Source organism: Pan troglodytes, chromosome 13 (genome assembly GCF_028858775.2).
Source record: "Pan troglodytes isolate AG18354 chromosome 13, NHGRI_mPanTro3-v2.0_pri, whole genome shotgun sequence".
NCBI lineage: Eukaryota > Metazoa > Chordata > Mammalia > Primates > Hominidae > Pan > Pan troglodytes.
This window is the reverse complement of record NC_072411.2, coordinates 83,400,219-83,423,184: the sequence shown is the minus strand read 5'-3', so window position 1 is coordinate 83,423,184 and position 22,966 is coordinate 83,400,219. Positions and strand designations below refer to the sequence as shown.

Below are 22,966 nucleotides of genomic sequence, written 5' to 3'. Positions count from 1 at the left end.
GATGATTTGCAAATATTTCTCCCATTCTGTGAATTGCCTTTTCATTTTTTTGACAGTGTACGTAAAACACGAACATTTTCATTGTTGATGAAGTCCAATTTATCTATTTATTCTTTATAAAGTTGCTTGTGCTTTACTTGTCATTCATAAGAAAACATTGCCTAATTCAAGGTCATGAAGATATACACCTATGTTTAATTCCAAGAGTCATAGTTTTAGCTCTTATAGTTAGCCATTAATATGATTCATTTTGAGTTAATTTTTTTTACTAGGAAATGAAGAAAGGGTCCAATTTCTATCATTTGCAACTGGATATTCAGTTGTCGCAGCCAAATTTCTTGAAAGACTATCCTTTCTGCATTAAGTTGTCATGGCATCCATGTAAAAAATCAACTGACTATACATATCTGGCTTTTATTTTGATTCTACTGATGTATGTATGTATATCTTCATACCAGTCCCATATAATCTTGATTAATGTAGTTTTAGGATAAACTTTGCAACTGGGACATGTGTGACCTCTAGCTTAGTTCTTTTTTCAAAATTGTTTTAGCTATTCTGCTTCCTTTATATTTTCATTGGAATTTTAGCGTCAGCCTGTCAAGTTGTGGAAAAAAGGCAGCAGGGATTTTGACGGGTTATATTGAATCTGTAGATCACTTTGAAGAGTAGTGCCATCTTAACAATATTAGGTCTTCCAATCCATAAATATGAAAAATCTATTTTATTTGTCTTTTAAAATTTCATTCAGTGATGTTTTATAGTTTTCAATGTGTAAGCCTTGTTTTTTAAGTATTAAATATTTTATTTTTTTGACGCTATTGTAAATGGAATTGGTTTTTGAGTTTCATTTTCATATTGTTTATTGCTAGTGTATAGATATATAACTGATTATTGTATATTAATCTCGTATTTTGTCATCTTGCCAACTTGTTTATTATCTTTAATGGTTTTTTCAGTGGATGAATTTTGGTTTTATATGCACAAGATCATGTCATCTGCAAATAAGAGGGTTTTGCTTCCTTTCCAATATGGATGCTTTTTATTTCTTATTCTTACCTAATTGCCCTGGCTATAATGTCCCAGTACAATATTGAATAGAAGTGGTAAGAACAGATATTCTTATCTTGTTTCTGATTTTAGGAGGAAACCTTTCTGTCTTTTATTAAGTATGATGTTAGCTGTGGGTTTTTAAATAAATAGATATACTTCATCAGATTGAGGAAGTTCTCCTTTACTTTTTAGTTGGTTCAGTGTTTTATCAGAAAAGAATGTTGGATTTTGTCAAAATGCTTTTTCTGTGTCTATTGAGGTAATCATGAGGTTTTGCCTTTTATTCTATTAATACAGTATATTATACTGATTGATTTTCAGGTGCTAAATTGACCTTACATTCTGGGACATATTACACATTGCTATAGTGTAAAATACTTTTTCTATGTTGCTGAATTTGGTTTGATAGTATTTTGTTGAGGATTTTTTTTTTGGTAAATATTTGTGAAGAATATTAGTTTGTAGTTGTTTTTTTGTGTGTGTTGTCCTTGCCTGGTTTTGGTATCAGGGCAAAACTGATCTCCTACAATGAGTTTGGTTGCATTCCTTCTTTTACATTTTTTGAAAGAATTTGCAAAGGATTGGTGTTTTTTAATGGTTTGGTAGATTTCATCAGCAAGGTAATCTGGTCCCAGGTGTTTTTGTGGGAGGTTTTTAATTACTGATTCAATCTCTTTACTTGTTATAGATGTATTCATATTGTCTACTTCTTTTTTACAAATAGAGAATACCAATAGACAGATATTATTTTTTAAATGAACTGAATAGATACTCTGGAATTGAAAAGTATAATAATTGAAATGAAAAATCTACTGGAAGGGGTCAACACCAGATTTGAGTAGGCAGAAGAAAGAATCAGTGAACTTAAAGACAGGCCAACTGAGATTATTCTGTCTGAAGGACAGAATAAAAAAGAATGAATAAAAATTAATATAACCCCAGAAACCTGTGAAATATCATCAAGTATACCAACATATGCATAAAGATAGTCCCAGCCAGATGGGCAAAAAAAAAAAAGAAAAGAAAAGAAAAGAAAAAAAAAAGGCTGAAATTTATCCAAATCTAATAAAAGACATTAATCTACACATCCAAAGAGCTCAATAAACTCTAAGGAGATACATACCTCGACACATTATAATCAAACTTTCAAAAGAAAAAGACGAAGAGGGATTCTTCAAAGAAGCAAGAAGGCCATGACTCATCTCATACAAGGAATCCTCTACAAGATTAACAGATGATTTCTCATAAGAAATAGTGGAGGTCAGAAGGCAGAGAGATGATATATTCAAAATGCTGAAAGAAAACACTGCTAACCAAGTATTCTACATCCAGTAAAATGTTCCTTCAAGATGAGGCATTCTCATATTTTCCTGTATTAAACATTTTTAAAGATTCTGTGAACATATTTAAAATAGCATAAAATTTTTGTCTAATTATTCCAATATTTAGGGTTCCTAAGGGGCATTTGTTATTGAAGGCTCTATAAAAAATATGCATAGGCCAAATTTCTTGTTTCTTCAAGTGTCTCATAAGTTTTTGTTAAAATTTGGCATTTTCAATAATGTGAGAACTCTGGAAATCAGAATCTTCCTCTTCTCCAGCAAATTCCCCAGGGTTTATTGCTGTTGTTTTTGTTTATTTAATAAATTCTGTAAGTCTGTGTTCCTTTTCATGTGTGGTCACTGAAATCTGTATTCAGTTAGGATAATGATTAGCCAGTAATTGAACAGAGATTTTCTTCAATGCCTAGAACCAATGAGTCTCCTAATCTCTGGCAAGGGGCTCTGTGTGAATGTTGGAATATGCCATCATCATTCAGCCAGGCAATTAAGAACTCTGACTGGGCCTTCACTTCCTGCTTGTGTGAGCCCCAAGGTGAGAGCTTAGGGCCTTTCTGAGTTTTTTTCTGAGAATGTATGACCATGGTTTTACGGATTAGAAGGACTTATCAAAGCCCCTATGGACTTCTGATTCCCCCACTTCCTCATTTTTTTTAAGCATTTTGGTTAGCTTGTTGTTCATTCCAACTGTTATTCATGACTATGAATCCACGGTGTTAACAGTTCCTGTGTTTTCTACAGAATCTCCAGAGAAAAGACTATTCTCTGTACAAGAGAAAAGACTATTCTCTGTACAAGAGAAAAGACTATTCTCTGTACAAGAGAAGAGCCTGGTGGAGCTCTGAATCAGGTGAAATAAAGATAATCTTGCAAATAGTCATCCCTAGAGAATTACCTGACAAGTCAAATAATGACAGATCTTTGAGAATGGGATTTTGAAGGTGCTCCAATTGTCTTTTTCCCCCTCCAGTGGCTGCCATGCTGTTGGTTTTCACTTTGAATATGGATGGCTAGTTTTCAAGGTTACCATTGAGATCAGCAGTGGGGATGGGAATAGAACAAGTTTAAAATGCCACAAAGCTCACTGTTGCTACCATGATTCTGCTGTTTTGCTCCAATAAATACTTCCCAAGTTTCTGAAAGGGCTTCATTAATTTCCAGAGTTTGGAAAACATAAATTCGGACCATTTTTGCCAGTTTTCTCATTGCTTTTACGGAAGAGAGAATTTTCAGAGGTCCTGAATCTGCCGTTTCGCTAGTGTTACCTTATGAGAGCTTTTTAAGAGAAAAAAAAAAGGTAACGAGTAAGGAAGAGTATGGGAATAAATACACAAGTAAGAAAAACTGGAATCTACCAAAAAACTTGTAGTTGTATAAATGTCACTTCTCTGTACAAAAAGCTATAATTGCTTTTTAATCCCAACTCTACTAGCACATCAAGACCTGAATGTTGCTTGCAACTTTATTGTTCTGTGTTCCCTGTTTCTTTTTTTAATTTTTTATTTTAGAGATGAGGCCTCACTCTGTTGCCCAGGCTGGAGTGCAGTGGCGTAATCACAGTTCACTGCAGCCTCAAACTTCTGGGCTCAAGTGATCCTCCCACCCTAGCCTCCTGAGCTGGGACTACAGGTACATCCAATTCCACCCAGCTAATTTAAAAACACTTTTTTCTTTTTTTTTTTTTTTTGGTAGAGATGAGGTCTCGCTTTGTTGCCCAGGCTGGTCTCAAACTCCTGGCTTCAAGAGATCCTCCTGCCTTGGCCTCCCAAAATACTGGGATTACAGGCATAAGCCACAATGCCTGTCCTATTGTTTCCTATTTCTTACAGTGCAGCCACCCTTCCAATTGTGCCAGCCTCTTACCATGTCTCTACTTCCCTGTCCTACCTTCCCTCCATACCCATGCTGCAGTTTATTGCTACAGCCTAAGGCAGTAGCTGGAGACTGTCACACTGGTGACACTACCACACGCCCAAGTAGGAGGAATGTATGGGCCTGAAGGAACATCAGTGACAGGGCCAAAGCTCTGATGGATTATCATCCTGCCACCACTTTGGGTTGCTGATTTCCTGCTCAAAGATATATCATTTTTTCCTATAATGACAGGGTAAAAAGTTGTTCCCCGTTTGTTTAGACCACATGGAAACCAGGGTGGTCAGTAGAATTGAATAAAAGGATAGGTTTGAAGAGAAGGGGGCAAAGTTAAATGTGGTTTAATAGTTTCTGCATTGTTGCTGAATCTGAGCCTGGTGCCAAATGCAAACTAGAAATTCCCCCTCTTAGTTGCCAGATTTACAAGGTGATTACATATAATTCTGTTCCAGTTGATAGTTTTACAAAACAGGATATAGTAACCCACATAATTTTGACTAATTTGATTGTTTCCAGAGTCCTGAGTTTAAAAAGAAATTCTTGCCTTTTTAATAAAAAAGCAATATCAAAACCATTTGCAATAATTTTATTTCATATTATTTATTTTTGAGACGGAGTCTCACTGTTGCCTGGGCTGGAATGCAGTGAGGCGATTTCAGCTCACTGCAACCTCTGCCTCCCCGGTTCAAGTGATTCTCCTGCCTCAGCCTCCTGAGTAGCTGAGACTACAGGCAAGTGCCACCATATCCAGCTAGACGGGGTTTCGCCATGTTGGCCAGGCTGGTCTCCAGCTCCTGACCTCAGGTGATCTGCCCACCTCAGCCTCCCAAAGTGCTGGGATTACAGGCATGAGCCACTGTGCCTGGCCCATTTGCTAATTTTAGCACCCAATCAATGATTCCCATTGTATTGGGTTTAGTTGAGGACTATCATACTGACTTTCAATCTTAATCATTTAGATATCATATGGTAGCCATGTTTTACTAAGTTGTCCTTGTGGCAGGGATTTTTAACAATTTCTTTTGAAAGGTGAGTAAATATTCAGTTAATATCTAATAGGAAGACCCTCTGATTTCATTGCAGAAATAAGACATTTACATGTAAACAATTTGAGTCTTGTAGAAAATTCTAACCACTCATTCAATGTTTTAATTCAAAGATTATATAAATAATGTTTTCTTTAACAACAATACTAAAAAATTAAAGACTCAAAATAAATGAAAACAAATTTTTGCTTTTAAAATGCAAAAATATAAGGAAGTGTGAAATTGTGACTACTTCATTAATAATGAAAATGAACTACATAGCAATGTCATGATAAACAGAATTTAATAAGAAATGCAAATTTGGAAATTTCTAAAAATGATAATATAAAGAAGTATAAACAGACATAAAGCAAAGAAGCATAAAGAAGGAGATACCATAAAGAATTACATATCTGAAGAATTCCATGCGTTTTGATGTGTTATTAGATCTTATTTTCCACATAGTATGCGAAATATTCATAAATACTTTTTTTCTTTTCCCTTAAAAAATAGAAAATTGTTGGAGGCAATTTGTTAATTTAGTTGCATTTTTTCCTTGTGCCTGATTAATCTTGCATACCCCAAAAGGGGAACATTTGGGTTTAATTTTTATGCTAAATTGATAATAACTTTTAAAAATTACTGGTATTATTTGAACATAGGTTTTAATCTCTTGATTAAAAAAAGACATTAAAAGAGATCTACAGCAGTCTAAAGACTTAGGTAAACAAATATTCTACTGGGTCATAGCATTGTATATGCTTAGGAAATGTCCTTGATCCAGTAAATCGAGAAGGTTATTTTTGAGGAAGTGTCTTGGAGTTATTAATACTTTCTCCCCCAATTATCATCAATATTTTAAGCCACCCTGAATGCAAATGTGGCCATCTTTTATGAATTCAATGTAGCTGTACAAAATTTATCCTGAACTGAACTAGTCAGTGTCTCTCCTGATTCCTGAAAAAAGTAATGAACAGCTGGAAACCAAGCTGCAATGCAACTCTACCAATTAAAGAATTAAGATTTTAAAACAAATGATTTTTTTGTAGAAAACATTTTTCCACATAATAGCTCTAATTTTATCTGCTACCTACTCAAACTGAGCAGAAAGACAAATGTTTCCTCAGAGAGCATGCTAGCCGAAATATCAGTAGGTCATTTGACCATGTGACATCCCCAGAGGCAGTTCCGAGCTGAGTGCACAACTGCCTGTGGAGCTCACCAAAAGGCCAGATGTTGCTACTAGAATGTTCCAAAGCTTGGCATCTGGGGTCTTGGCAAGCCCCAGAGATAGCCTTGGGTCCTGTGCCTATTGCTAAAATAGGAAATGAAAGAAAGTTCCACAGCAGAAGGTCTAACTAATTCTGAAGCGATATACAGGAATGAAAGTAATTAAAAGTAACACTAGCTTATGGTAAATAATTGGCTTGTCTATATTGATTAAATATATAGTTAACGTTAAAATAGTTTCAATGCTTGGGAGAATAATTTTTCATTGACTTTAAGCATGCTCTAAGCTAATTGTATCAATCAATCAAAGTATTTGCCAGTAACTGAGAATGCATAGCACATCCTTCAGTAATGAAAAACAACAGAAGAAAGGCAGCCACGTTCCTACTGCCCTCAGATCTCACAGTTTTAGAGTGTTTTCCCTATTCTTTATCCTATTTCCATAAAATTAAGGTTCGAAAGGTAGACGTCATGATATGGCTGTTAGAATACGAAAATGGAATTTTATAGATCTGATTTTGTAAAGTTATTGTTTTTTGGGGGGCTACAAATTACAGGTTTAAAGACAGTTTCTGAAAAGTAACACAGTAAAAACAAGAACTTTGAAAATTCATACCTTTAACTCAGTAATGCCACTTCTTAGGAGTCTGTCCAAACAAATTAATCAAATATGTACAAATGTTTATTTATAAGAATGTTCATCGTGAAGGTAATAGCTAAATACTGATACAAATTTCCAATAATAGGGGATCTTACACACAATATTCTGTATCATTAAAATAATTTTAAGACTTTTTAATGGCATAGAATGTTATATTTAAAGCAGAAGTCAAACTTTATAAACAATAGTACCTCAATTTGGGAAAAAATATTCACATACTCAACACTGGAGAAAATATAAACGTAATAGCAGTTGTTATGTCTGGATGGGTGTTTATGGGTAATTTTTATTTTCCTCTATATTTGTTAGCATTTGAAATATATTTTATAAGGATTATAAAATAAACATTGTAAAACATTATTCAAATTGGCATTAAAACAAAGTGCTTTATTACAGTAGAATGTATATGGTTTGAAAAGGTTGAAAATCAACTACAACTTCCTTAAACATGAAACTGAGAATTCTGGTTATTCTTAAAAATTGCACCCATGCATTGGGAATCCTTCTTTGTCTTTACTAAGGATACACCAACAAATTCAAAGAAGAATCCTGATACCATTGCTCTGGTTAAAAAAAAAAAAGTATGCGAAAATTCTGTTTTTAAACATTTCAGGAGTATTTTTAAGTGCTGCATTAAGAAACCATTTCAAAGCAGGCAACAATTTCATGATAATAAGTGACTTATCGTGTCATAAAATTGGTTTATTCCAATTTATTCCAAACATTAGACTGTAAGTTACATCATTTATCATTTCCTTCCCAAGATCTTTACTCTATACCATTTTCCTCTGTTTAACACTAAAAATTATTCACGACATTCTTATTGGGTTTCTGTTTTATAGTAAGAGGTTTTCAGGATTCTTTGTTTTATATTAGCTATTTATTTTTCTGTATTGATCCTTAAGAATATTTGTCATATCAATGTATTAGATTATATGTTTCTAAACATACCTGGAATTTGAATGCTTTAAGTATTTAATATCAATATCTGTAAATTTTCATACAAACATTATGCTTAGTTACAAACAGAAACCTCTTTTGCTTGTAATGCCCGTTGGCAGCTAGCTTGGTATTTCAGTGACTTGGGGTTTAATTTTCACTAAGCAGATTTTAAAAAATTCCAAACAAATGCATCGTAATCTATGTTAGATGCTCATTTAGCAATATCTCTGAGAGGTGGGACTAACTTTCCACTGTGGCATCAAGAGAGCAATCCGTTAAATCTGGTTCTCTCTCTTTCTAAGGATGGCAGCATGAACTCAGCTGGGCCCCATGGTCCTCAGCCCAGCCCTCGGCAGAAGCAGTGAATTCAGCCATAACTACAGCAGAGTCTGATCATTCTCCTGATGAAATTACACTGATCTAATTTGCACGCTGTGAAGACATTTGGCACTGGCTGGATCTGAGCCTTGACATCTTCATTGGAACTAAAAGTACACTAAGAACTGACATTACGTTTCACATTCTTTTCTGCCAGGCTGTGGCATTTCGTCCTCTTTAAAGGCATTATTTCAAGAACATTTAATTTGGCTTTGATATGCCTGCCATTTTGCTGGGTGGAACATACTGCGCCAGAAAAGCTCAGCTGTAATAAAGTTTGGCACCAACAGCTCACCATATACCTGCACCATCCTGTGCAATTTAATTGGCATTCAGTGGGTTGATAAATGGATTGGCTTAATGAGACAATATACTTGACATATGCAGAACTCTCCTGAGGAACAGGATTCATTTTTTCACTTCACACATCAACATGTTACAGATACCAACACAGTCACCTCCAGCAGTTGCACTGTAGCCAATGGATGCCTTCCATTGTGTTGACCAGTAATATTACCTTCCAGCTATCTCACTCCTTCCTCTTTTAGCACCAAAGTATGTTTTAAATTTCATTGTCTTTTATATTTTCTCAGATATAAGGCATAAGATAGGCTCCATGTTTAATTTACATAAATCTGTATTATCTCAGCAGATCATACAGCTTTTTTTGGTGTCTAAACAGATTAGTTTTACCTACTGTAAAATGACATAACTATAAAATACATGTAATAATGAATTCTAGGTATAACTACTGGCATATGCAATCATGTAATTGAGAAGGTGGGTGACATTCTATCTTCAGAAATGTTGGCTTCAAGAATAAATTAATTAAAACAAAAAAGAAACACCATTTTCACTCCTCAGATTAGCTAAGATGAAAAAGAACCATAATGCTGGGTGTTGGCAGGGGATCCAGGAAATAAATGCCTCATGCTCTGCTGGTGGGATTCTAAATTAATACAACTTTTTTGCAAGGCCATTGGCAATATGTATCAAAAACCTTAAGAATGGGTATAGCCTTTCACTAAGCACTTTCACTTCTCAAAATATACCCCAAGCAAATAAAGACATGCCAAAGATTAATATTTGACAGTGATCATCACATTAAGTATAATAGAAAAAATTAAAACCATCTAGATATCTTAAAAAAGAGATTGAATAAAATGTGGAATACCTATAGTCTAGAATACTATACTGCTATTAAAATGATGTAGTAGAAATATTTATAATGAAAAAATGTTCTTGATGCCTTTTATGCTGAAAAAGTATTATAAAACACTAGGTTCATTATTGGTCATTAAAAAAATTACATATAAAACACATTTATACCCATACTAAAAAAAGTCAAAGGACAAATACCAACATAGTAATAATGCGTGCCTCTGGAGATAGGGATTATTATCTGTGTTTTTTTTTTCTTTATGCTTATCTGTATTTTTTAATCAAATAAGTTATTTAAAAGACTTAGATAAGATGGCATTTTAAACTTATCAAGAAATTTCTTTCTGACCAAAATTTGATTTGGGAAAATTCTTTACTGTGTCATAAGTCAAATTATGCTTGTATAATTCAATTCTTTTTATGGTTCCAGGTCATTTAAGTATTCAGTAGAGTAGCTGTCCAGATAGATAAACCATCTTAGACAAATGAAGTTTCTTTTAGCCTTCAGCTCCTGGAATTTGTCAGTTCTCCAGTAATAGTTTAGTAGTAGCAAGCAGCAGATTTTTAGAATACTATTGACATTCAAAAGACTTCTAGTTTTTGCCTCCTAGTCACAATTCTTATGCAACGAAAACTGCCTTGCCTATTCTATTTTTTTTAACAAGGGTGAAGATTTCTAGAACTAGAAAAATCTTATATGAAGATCCAGACATGTAAAGGTTATTAATTTAGGTTTGTGAAGGACCCATGGGAACCACTGTGTGCCTGGCAATAGGGATAACAGGGTCCCTGACTTCAAGTCTGACCATGCAAATAGTAAAGGAAAGATAATTGGGCTGGAATGAAAGTGCTTTAAAAGGGAGATCAGCTCAGGGTAGCCAAAGTGCTCCATAATGACCAATTGGAGGGCAAGCAGGCAGGATGCAGCGCCACGTTAGCAGCATCCAGGACAGCTGTCTGCTCGCTGCCTCCTGTGCAATGCGCCTCAACAGTACCTGCCTCTGGCTTCCTTCCTGTCCCTGAGGTGGGGAGGGTGTCCACAAGCCACTGCTCCTCATTTCAACTGGATGCCAGTTTGATACTCTCCATCCTGTTTCAAAGGAAGTTCCAACATGCAAATAAGCCCAAGGAAATTAAAAAATGAAACCGTGTGTGACAGTTTCTAATTACTGCATAAAAGCAACATATGGAAACTTCATTGTCCATTTCATCCATCCACATGTACCATCAAGTCAGACTTCTTTTACTCAATCACTCTCTTGAGCATTTGGACCTAATTGACTTCAATGAGAAGTTTAAAAAAAAAAGTTTTGGATAGAATAATAATATTTTTAATTTTTTTCATCTTAATCATTGGGAGATTTTCATAACCTTGCTGTATTTTCTGTGTGAGTTTTTCATTGTATTCTCATTAAGTGTATTCCCTAGGGTTGTTCAAAACCTGAATTGAAATTCTCCATTCTTCAAAAGTTTAAATTAACTATCCCTAAGTACCTCTTAGAAATGCTCGAGTGGGTCCCTAATCACATATTAGGGGAGGCAGGAGGACCGGTTCGGCACTGTCATCTGCTCAGATGTTCAGGTGGCATATGCACAGGAGGTAGAAAAAGAAAACTCAAACAGACACTGTTTGCTGACCAAAAAAACTCAGCAAAATACATTTCAAAAATCCAAAAGTTAGTTAAGCAATGTGTTAAGGTAGAAAAGAAAACTGAATTGAGGGTCAAGAGACCTGGAGTTGGCTCCCTCCTTTGCCACCACTATACTGTGTCACCTTAAGCATGTTCTTCGCTCCCTTCATTCTCTGCTTTAAAATAGGATGTAGTCTATAAGCCCTAAGGTTCCTTTTCTCTTACCTACATTCTCGTACTATATAGAATAATTTAAGTACTATTTGTTTTCTATATAGGACTAGACACTGCTTGCCAAAGGATGCTTGCATTTATATACTAACCTTGGAGTAAAGTTTAAAAGTTGAGGCTAGACCAAAGAAGCAAGACATACATCAAGTGCCCGTTTGCTAAAAGAAAAACCTTCCAATTTCTCTTCTCATCCCCTCTGGCCACAGAAGCAGAGTCAGTTAATGAATCAGAAAAAAGCTGGTTACCAGATGTCCTGGCTTATTAACACGCACATTGCATTCTGTAATGGCATTCACTGAGCAAGCTGTGTGGAACCAAGAGATGGCAAAGGAAAAGTTCTCCTCTCAGATGAGCTTCAAAATATGTGTGTGCTTTGGTAAATTTCACGAGTGGTTGCTGCAGAGGTTCGTTTAAGCCTCTGTCAGTCATTGCATCTAGAGGGAGCTTGCCTGGGTTACAGAGTCCCTCTCCAAGGCCATGGGATGTCACACCCTCTCAGCCCTTTCTCATTTCTCTATTCTGTGCAGAACTGTCGACATGAACTCTTATATGTGGAAGACAAAGACAACAATAATAAATTTAGGAGCAATGCAAAGGAAAAGCCAATTCTGTTTGATTGGTTTTCACCACGACTAATTTTAAAGCCACCCATTGTTCAGCTCTGCAGTCTAATTTTATGTTAATATCCTGAAAGTTGTCAAATCTTGGCAAAACCCATGCATAAATTACACAGAAAGTAGCTCACAGGAGGGGGAAAAGAAATGACTGTCATGGTTAGGCAAACCCATTAATAGTCTGACAAGCAATAACCCAGGAGCTCTGGTCAACTGCTGCAGACATCTGTGAAACTTTCGCAATTAATATCATCTTCCCCCTTTTTTTCCTTTTTGTGGGAAGAGGTATCAGCTGTGAAATAGCATGCAACTGACTGTTCATTATCAGCTTTGCCGGTAAAGGTTGGGTTTGTCGTCTCCCTTGGTTGACCACTGCCCTGCTTTTCACAAACAGCCACTGTTTTTGAAGGAATGCCATGTTTTTAGTGTACAGGGATTGATAGTCTTTAGAAAATGGGTACCAATTTTGTGTGGCTACTTACACGATATATATATATATATTTTTTTTTTTTTTTTTTTTTTTTTTTTTTCCAAGACAGAGTCTCACTCAGTCACCCAGGCTGGAGTGCAGTGCTGTGATCATGGCTCACTGCAACCTCCGCCTCCCAGGCTTCAGCCATTCTCCTGTCTCAACCTCCCGAATAGCTGAGATTACAGGCACCTGCCATCACACCCAGCTAATTTTTGTATTTTTAGAAGAGACAGTGTTTCACCATGTTGGCCAGGCTGGTCTTGAACTCCTGACCTCAGGTGATCTGCCCACCTTGGCCTCCCAAAGTGCTGGGATTACAGGCATGAGCCACCATGCCCGGCAAAATAATATGTTTTGGTCTCTGTTTCATTTCTGATATTCCTTTCTCTGAGGCTGGGAAGAAACAAAAATGGAGAAACCTAAAACATCTCTTCAAACCTGCAGTCTAGGCTCCAGGCTTGCTGGTAGGTCATCTCATTATGCCTTTTCCTACCTTTTTCTGTGTCAGTTCAGTACACTTTGTTTTTTCTGTGGGCAAGGTTCAGGGCAAAATATATGTACCAATCTGAGTAGTCAGTGTCTATGCCCTACTGGTGGTTAAAATATTTTGAGTATCACTCTTGTTTATATGTATTATATATTTACAGTGTACACACATACATAATCTATTGCTTATTTTCCCAGGGAATATTTCTGGTAGAATTATCTGAGTTTCCAGATAAGCTTAGAAAGGCAACTCCATCTTTTCCTACAGCTGTTAGAGCTGATGCGTTCAGCATAGTGCCAGACACTCAGTGGATACTCAAAAAAATATTTGTTCAATGAATGAATGGGTAGATAAATAAATGAATGTCAGTAGGGCATACTCCTGTTTTTGGCCTTGCTATTGTAGCTCCATTTATTGGTTTTATGCAGAACTTCTTTGCCACTAAAAATCATGGCCTGTGTGTAGGGCTTTCTCAGAGAGTGCTGTAGAAGACTTGCTTTTTTTAAGCCATAAGCAATCGGAAATGCCTGCCTTACAGAATCATTTAGTAAACATTTTTCTGAGCTCCTGCCTTTTGCCAGGCCTGGTGCTTGGAGGAGAAGACAAGAAGATGAGTGAAGTATGGTTTTTGCTATCACAGAGCTCATGGAATGTTTAGAGAGGTTTCTGTGTGGGAAGGTGAGTCCAAAAAAACAAGACACGTGCTATAATACAGGTGTCAACAGACTTCAGGGAGCAGCACACTCTGTACAGTATTGCAGGGAAAGATGTCATGGTAAAGAGACATTGGGCTGCGTCTTGATTAAAAAAAACAAAAACAAAACAAAGCCTGGCAGAGAGAGTGAATTAAAGCTTTCAAAGCTCAGGGTCTGCATGTGTAGAGAAATAGGGTAATAAAAAGGTATAAAATTTTAGGGAATAGTGAGATGGTCAGTGGCTGGAAGCAGAGGGCCTGGGAGGGTGTGGCAGGAGATGAGGCTGGAGAGGTGAGCTAGGGTATGATAAGAAGTGGCTTTGGTGCCTAGGTGACTATGGAGTTTATCCTCCAGGAAACTAGGGACAAGTTGAAGCCTTTAAGGAGAGAAATAACTGTTGGTATTGCCTAGGATGGCCATTTGTAGGGTAGGGGCAGGAGTGGGGAGGGAAGAGGTGCTCAATCATTATAGGAAGGCCAGTGGGAATGTTATTTCAATAGCCTCATAAAGAGGCGATGAGAAAGGACAAGAAGTAACAGTCTAAAGATAGATATCTTGGAAGCAGGACTGTCAAGATTTGGTGACTGATTGCATGTGGGGGTAAAACAGATATGATACAGGATGACTTCTAGCTTTGTGTAAGTGGTGAAGCCTTTAATCAAGACAAAAACACAGAGAGGCAGCTGGCTAGGGTAGGAGTAGGAGTGAAGAGACTGCAAGGACATAGGAGGCAGCAACATAGACATTTTCTAGAAATCAGTCTTTGGAGAAAAAGCAGTAGCTCTTCACCAGATCACTCCCAACAATCATCAATAATGCCAATAAATCAAACCAGAGCAAGACAAACCAACTCTAACAGATGCTTATCAAGGGGAAATGCAGTTGGAAAGACTTCTTTGTGAGGAATAATCATGAGGAAAAACAATGAAAATGTACAAATGATAAATTTGTCATATGAACTCAAATAAAAAGACCTCATTAACAGGAAGCTCTTTAAAGCCTCAAGGTACTGAAGTTTCTCAAATGCCTGCTGAATGAAATGCTCAAGCTGACCTATTTCTTCTTCCTTCACTAAATATTATAGTAGCATTTACCAAATGAAAATTATATTCATAATATTCAAAAACCCTCAAACAATCATAGTCTTCAATTTGGCAACACATGTGGATTACTTTCCAGCCCTGTCAGGACGGAACAGATTCTGGACAAATCAAGAAAGAAGGAAGTGCTGGTACAATCACACAGACGAATGCCAGTTGTCTGAAAAAACAAGTTTGCTGTCATCTTGGGACATATCATTTTTAGAAACAATGACCCATTTGGCAGCCTCACACACATTCCCATCTCTGAAAGCTTTCCAGCATTCCAGGCCTTACTTTATTTAGGTTTGGGATTTTTTGGGAATAAATCTTTGGTGAAGCAAGTGCAGAATCTTAATTCCATTCAGTATTACTCATTCCATTCACACCATTTTTTTTTTTTCTCGTTGTGTCTTCTGTTACCGACCCTTGTTTCCCTGCCTCAAAGACCTTGTCTGGACACCTCATATCAAATGGCAGCAGTGTGGAATGTCTAATTATTTCACTGTTGAACTTGAACAGCTGTCTGAGATGGTCTATTTAACCATGCTGGTCCTCTGGTTTTTGAAAACAGCCTTTGTTATATGAAGGATGTGGTTTTCCTCATTAGAAAATGTTTGCTTTTGGCCCAGTCAACATCTGAAAGGCCCTGAGTTAGATTTATTCAAAATTTCATGTTCTACTTTTTCAGTTTCAATTAAATTTTTATGGACTAGATGAGGTTTCTAAAGGGTAGAGAATTAGGTGTCCCAGGACCCAGAAAATTTTCCGCCTATTTCCAAGCATCTGACAGCATCAGTCTTCATCGAATTTTGAGACTTCAAATAGTTTTCCTAGCATAGAATGGGCTTTTCTAAAATATGTGAATTCTCTGAGCCAAAACATAAGTTCCTAGAGAATTTCTAGTCTGCACACCTAGGTTGAGAAAGATTCTGGGAAGCAAAACATTTTCCCTTTGAAAAGGGAGTTCAGACTAAGTTTCAGGGAGGAAGTGGGGTCATAAAAGAGTGGTAGGCAAGTGTAAGAACAGCCCTTTGTCAGGGAACTGGAGGGAGGGTGGTGGAGCCCTGGGAAGCAAAGGGACCCTGTTTTTAGTGAAGGCCTTTGACTTCTGAACTCATGATCTCTTCATTCTTTATGGGGTTTGCTTCGCTGTCAATTGCCCTTTGTTCATATGTGCCTGTTAACCTGACTTCCATTGTAGGGTGATGGTCTTTTTCCCTCCCCATCTTTGGATCTTTATATACAAACAGTTTTAATGATTCCATCATGTCCTTTGTGGAAACAGCCTAATAGGCTGTTATATTTTTTCATTTCACTCATATTCACAGCTCCTGTTCTCATTAGGTTAACATGAAATGAACGTAGTAATTTCCAACATGATTATAACAAGAACTAAGGATATGTATATTGTTCTTCATCTTATAAATCATTTTCACAATGTATCTCATTTATTAATCTATAGTCCTTGAGTAATTGTTAATTTGAGATCATTAGGCCTAATAAATTTTTTAAATGCATCAATTCTTCCTCAAAAGGTAGTTTGCAGATATTTACATAGGCTAAACAAAAATAGTAAAATGTTAAAAGTTTTTCTCGATAATTAAAAAAGATAAGTGTTTATGACTTCTTCCTAATCTCAAATATCCTTTAGGAGCAAGTTAGAATCGAATTTTCTGCTTTCAGATTATATGTTCGACTCAAAATGAAGCAACAATTTGCTTATGTTTATTCAGTTAAGAAGAATTAAGTTCAATTTCTAGTACTCATAAAAATTTAGAAAAAATTCTCATGGAAGATATTTTACAACCACATTGGCTAATATGTATTCTTAAGTCTATGGATACTTTCGACAAGCTGACAACATAATTGTATGAGAAAATACATTCTTTTGAAAAGTTATAACATTTAAAATAAAGAAATATAAAATATACTATATGAGAACGAGTATCGCTTTTTCTCTTTGGGATGAATGGGCTAATTTATAACTTGTCAAGGGTCAGTAAGGCCAAATGCTCTAAGCAATATAGAGAAAAAGCCACATCATGGAATTGCTAAAGGGTACAAAGTGGTCATTGATTTATAAAGCAGACAATCTTCTGGTTTTCTCTTTATATTATGAACATTCTTCTATAACCCTTTTATTCCTGGGTCAATTAAACCAGTAAAAGTGGTTGGCTTGTAGGGCCAGCCTGTGGGCCCACATTTGGGCCCACGATCAGCATTTTAGCAGTTCAAGGATATATGTCTGTGCTCACATATAACTCCTTACCTTCCCCACCAAGAGTGAAGAAGGGCCTGAAACTGCTAGGAGCCTTCTAGTATCCATTCTTCTCTTCTTCCTCAGGAACAAATTTTCATTTGGCATAGGAATGCAAACAACCTAAGGATTACATTTTTCTTCCTTCCTTACAGTTAGGTGTGTCCAAATTACTAACTCCTGGTCCATGAGATGAAACAGTCTTTTGGTAGCCTGCTTAAAGTCAGCTGACTCAGCAGGGATACTTAACTTTTGTCCCTTCTTCCTGATATTTGGACTGCAGATGTGATGAATGGGGCTCTGGTTGCCATCTGGAATTATGAGGTAAACTTGAGAATGGAATGAGAGACAAAAAATGAGAAGGATGGTGTGGATTTCTGATGCCTTTGTTTCTGTCACTCCAGCCTGGACCACTTTGTTTCTGTCACTCCAGCCTGGACCACCTAACTCCAGATGACTTGTATGCGAGAGAGAGAGAAACTTTTATCTTTTTAAAGTCACTATTAGTATGGGTTTTCTATTACGTGAATCTAATTCAAGGTGATAGAAGAGGGAATTTTATTTCAGTTTTGCTATTCCTGGGAAGAGCTGTATGACCTTCAGGGCTTCTCTTTAGAAACTGTAAGAGTGGTAGACCTTAGTGGGCCTGGACCACATGTGACAGGGCATAATGATAATAATGGTACTATTACCATTTAGTGAAAGCTTTATGCCAGTCACTGTTCAAGATTCTTTTTTTACAGGCTTTTAACTTAATTACCATACCTACACCACACTTCAGTGTGTGTGTGTGTGTGTGTGTGTGTGTGTATATATATTTTTATATATATGTACATACAGTCACATGCCACTTAACAATGGGGCTCTGTTCTGAGAAATGTGTTGTTAGGGTGATCTTGTCATTGTGTGAACATCACAGAGTGTACTCACACAAACCCAGGTGTGATAGCCTACTATACACATAAGTTATATGGTATAGTCTATTGCTCCTAGGTTACAAACCTATACAGCATGTTACTATACTGAATACTGTAGGCAGCTGTAACACAATGATAAGTATTTGTGTATCTAAACATAGAAAAGGTACAGTAAAAACATGGTATAAAAGATTAAAAATAGTACATCTACATAGGACACACCATGAATGGAGCTTGCAGAACTGTAAGTTGCTCTGGGTAAGTTAGTGAGTAATGAGTGAATATGAAGGCCTAGGTTATTATTGTACATTACTGTAGAATTTATAAACACTCTACACTTAGACTATAATACATTAAAAATTTTTTCTTTCTTCAATGATAAATTAGCCTTAGCTTACTCTTTTTTACTCTATACGTTTTTAATTTTTAAAAAACTCTTTGACTCTTTTGTAATAACACTTAGCTTAAAGCACAAACACATTGTATGAGTATAAAAAATATATTCTTTTCTTTATGTCTTTATTCTATAAGCTTTTTTCTATTTTTGGAAATTTTTAATTTTAAAAAATTTTTTGAACTTTTTTGTTAAAAATGAAGATACACACATATTAGCCTAGGCCTACACACGGTCAGGATCATCAATATCACTATATGTATATATCAGAAATATATCACTATATCTTCCATGTCCACATCTTGTCCCATTAGTAGGTCTTCAGGGGCAATAACAGGCATGGAGCTGTCATCTTCTATGATGACAATGCCTTCTTCTGTAATACTTCCTGAGGGAACTGCCTGAGGCTGTTTTATAGTAGACATTTTTTTATAGGTAGAAGGAATACACTCCAAAATCATGGTAAAAGTATAGTAAATACATAAACCAGTCACATAGTCATTTATTATCATTACCAAGCATTATGTACTGTGCATACTTGTATATGCTATAATTTTACATGACTGGCAGCACAGTAGGTTTGTTTACACCAGCATCACTGCAAACATGAGTAATGTGTTACACTATATTAGAATGACTACAACATCACCAAGCAGAAGGAATTTTTCAGCTTTATTATAATCTTATGGGACCACTGCCATATATGCAGTCTGTCGTTAACTGAAATGTCATGATGTGACACATGACTCTGTGTGTGTGTGTCTGTGTTTGTGTCTGTGTGTGTGTATAAAAACAACCCTGAAAAGTAGGTAGTGTTATTATCCGTGTTATATAAACAGGGAAACTGAGAAGCTTAGGGAGTTACTTTCAAGTGGCAGCGCTGGGAATTAAAGTTCAAAGTCTTTGGTCTTAACCATGAGGCCATGCTCTCTCCCAGTGAAGGGAGGAACAAGCCATCTCCTAAGCATTTTCTCTCCTGAGAATGCAATGTTTTCATGTTTTATTACATTACTATCAATACCCGTTTTATGTAAGAAGGACACTCCACAGAGTAGAATGTATATGTATTGATTCCTAGTCTTATCTTAATAGATTTAATCATAGAGCCTTAGAGAAGAACCAGCTTATCAAAATGGCTCCACAGACTTATCATTGCTAGCCTTAGTAGGGGCGAGGGGAGAGTATAGGCCAAATGGGCGGTGCTCAGTAACCCACCATATCATATCACTGTGGAACACCACCCAACAACAAAGCATTTGTCTCCCAGAATTCTATTCAGAATCTGCTTGAGTACAGCAGTAACAGCACATACTTATCATGAAGCAACCCTGGAAGGCTGTTTAAAAGTCCCTGAAAGATAATATTTATTCACGTCTATTTTGTCTTCCAATTGTAAAATGTTAAGAGGTCACACACTTATTATTTTGCTTAGAAGAATTAATAATGCCATGGGAAATGAAAGCTTCACATCAATTCCTGTTTTGCTTTTGGTGGTTGTTGCTATTATTTGTTTTGTATGGAACACCAACAAAACATACATAGAATAATGGACCACTTAAATGTGTATCAGTCAGGATATTGTAGGTCATGTACAGAAAAAAAATATCCAAATGTCAGAGGCCCGTAACACTCAATGTTTATTTTTCTACTCTTACTTCCTGTCCATTATGGATCAACCTGGGGCTTGGATTTATGTCATCTTTACTGCAGTACCTAGGAGGCTGATAAAGAAGCCTTTTCTAGGATGTTGCTACTTTCATGGCAGTGGAAAGTAAATGATGGTGAAACACTAACTGACTTAAAACTGCTGATCAAAATTGATACATGTCACTTCTGTTTATCTTTCTCTAAACAAAGCCAGATGCATCGCTAAAACTAATATCAATAGGGTGGGGACATATGCTTCCACACAACGGGCAAGGAGGGACCGTGAATATTTTGACACTAAATATAGTAATTTTCGACAGTCTTAGATGATAAAATATGTAGATTACTCTAGCCATACTGTGACTATTTGTAGTTTCTCCAGTTGACCATGTGTTCTCTCACATTTACACCTGATATTTGTAATTTTTTTCTCCCTGAAGCTCTTTCTCTCCCTTCTTCACACAGCTAGTACTTATATAACTTCCAAGTCTCAGACTAGATAATAGATCTTAGAACTCTTGCTTGACTCACTAATCCTATTCTATTCCTGAGTATTTCCATAGTTAACAGTTTTCAAATAGATCTTAACATCTCCACAAATATTTCTTGTTTTATTTTTTGTTTTGTATTGTATTTTTCTTTTCCATTCCTTTTTTGCTTCACCACTCAAAGGTAAGTGCATTGAGAGCAAAGAGTGTATCTGGTTCACCTAACATAAAACCTGGCACATATTAATTAATCAACCAATTAATATTGTTAAATGAACATTATCTTGACAGCTTCATGCAATCAATTTCTGTTGTGTTGTGAGGAAATATGGCATGGAAAAATAAAGACTACTAAATATTATTTGCTAGTCAAATAAGTGAATCATCTTGGATATCCAACCAGTTGAGACCTCAGTTGACTCCAGCATCACCTGACATCTAACTGCAGTGATATGAAAGATTCTCATGGGAGAGTGTAGAAAAGGCAGGGACCACTGGTAGGAATTTGGACTTGCGATAGATCATTTGGGGATGGTTGGGAAATGCTTCATATAAGCAACCCGGCCTTTTTAGGTTAAAGAAAATAAGGATCCTGGGCTTATAGCTTGATAAATTATAATTACTACTTTTTCTGCTTCTCTTCTTCACTTGTTGCTAGCTCTTCATTAATATACAAGTATGTTTTGGCTAAATGATGCAATTCAGATAAAAACATTAATTTATTCGGACTAAGGTGCAGCAGTGTCACTTAAAAAACGTGTATGTATGCATACACACATATTTGTGCTGGAACTGGCAGCTATCATGAACAATGCATCCTTGTGTATAATTAGCATGTTTCAAAGATCAGTATAGGCAAGAAGACATCAAAGAAAATAAGAAAGAAAGGTACTAGAATCATTGTGGGCAGAATATTTCTTAACTTCTTAACAGATAGCTAGAACAAAAAGTTTCTGGTGAGATAGTAAAGTCTATGTCGTTAGCAGTATTTCGACATACTCCTTATCACCTGATCCACCTGATCTGTGTTTTTGTACCCTGGTTTCGCATCAGAATCACTTGGTAGGCAGGCGTTTAAAAAGTACTAATGACAGGGCCGGGCGCGGTGGCTCACACCTGTAATCCCAGCATCTTGGGAGGCCAAGGCAGGCAGATCACGAGGTCAGGAGATCGAGACCATCCTGGCTAAAATGGTGAAACCCCGTCTCTACTGAAAATACAAAAAAATTAGCCGGGCGTGGTGGCACGTGCCTGTAGTCCCACCTACTTGGGAGGCTGAGGCAGGAGAATCGCTTGAACCCAGGAGGCGGAGGTTGCAGTGAGCCGAGATCGCGCCACTGCACTCCAGCCTGGGTGACAGAGCAAGATTCTGTCTCAAAAAAGAAAAAAAAAAAAAAGTACTAATCACCACACTCTATTAGGCTGGGACAATGGTATTTATAAAAAATTCCTTGGGTGTATATAATATTTAGCCAGGCAGGAGAACAGCTAGTGTAAAAGTCAGGCACTGTAGCTCAATCATTTTTTTTAAATGAACTTGTATCAGGTAACAAGAGGATCTAAACTTTATTTTGCCCCAGATGCATATAAAGTAAAACCAGAGAAAATGCTTATGTTCCATGAAGTTTTCAGATATCCACTTTAAAATGTCTGCTGACAGCAGCTGGGTTTATTTCCAAGAGACTAACCACTTCCGGCAACTGGATTGCAAAAGGGAGAAGGGATATAAGAACGCAGTCTTTTGAAATAGATCATGGCTGATATCTTTGCCTGGAAAAAGGATGATCCCTGCCTCATCGTCATGGGCGCATAGTGGGAACAGCATTGACAACATCCCGAGTATGTAGGGAATGCTTTATGTGGATTTGGAAAACATAAATAGTGAAAGAAGAATTTTAAAGCCTTTGCTACAGCTTTATTGGCATTATTAGACAGGCGTATGTGTTGTAAAGTATTTCCTTCCACCTTCCACGTATATTATGTAATATAAACTGCATGGAGATAAGTATTTGCCCTGATATTTTTCTTTGCTCAACAATGTAGCTCTTCTCTTTCTCAACAATTCTCTGTATGATATTTCATCACAATGCCTAGTATCCATATATTTCAAAAATCCAAGTGTTTGATGGAACTTTTCATTCTGTAATCTATTTAGTCAGATAATACCTGCCAGGGTCAAAAATGTAAGTGCTACTTTAATCACTATAGCAATTACTATGGCAATTTTTACTATATAATAATTACACAGTAATAATAATTAATATTAAAAATATCAGGGCAAATACTTATCTCCCTGCGGTTTATATTACATAATATATTAATATATTAATAATTACTGTGGCAATTACTACATTGCCACAATTTTAAAAAATTATTTTTGTTCTTTCAG

At 36.3% G+C, this 22,966-nt stretch overlaps 1 protein-coding gene across 9 annotated transcripts in view; it reads right to left on the bottom strand.

Moving 5' to 3' along the window:
- Positions 1-22,966, bottom strand: part of ITGA4 (integrin subunit alpha 4) — a 412,268-nt gene that overhangs the window by 149,349 nt on the left and 239,953 nt on the right. The window contains exon 3 of one of the 9 annotated variants that reach the window (XM_063790617.1): positions 10,658-10,752. The exons of the other annotated variants lie outside the window; for them this stretch is intronic. The gene's annotated coding sequence lies outside the window, so the exon portion shown is untranslated. The remainder of the gene's footprint in view (positions 1-10,657; positions 10,753-22,966) is intronic. 9 annotated transcript variants of the gene reach the window in all.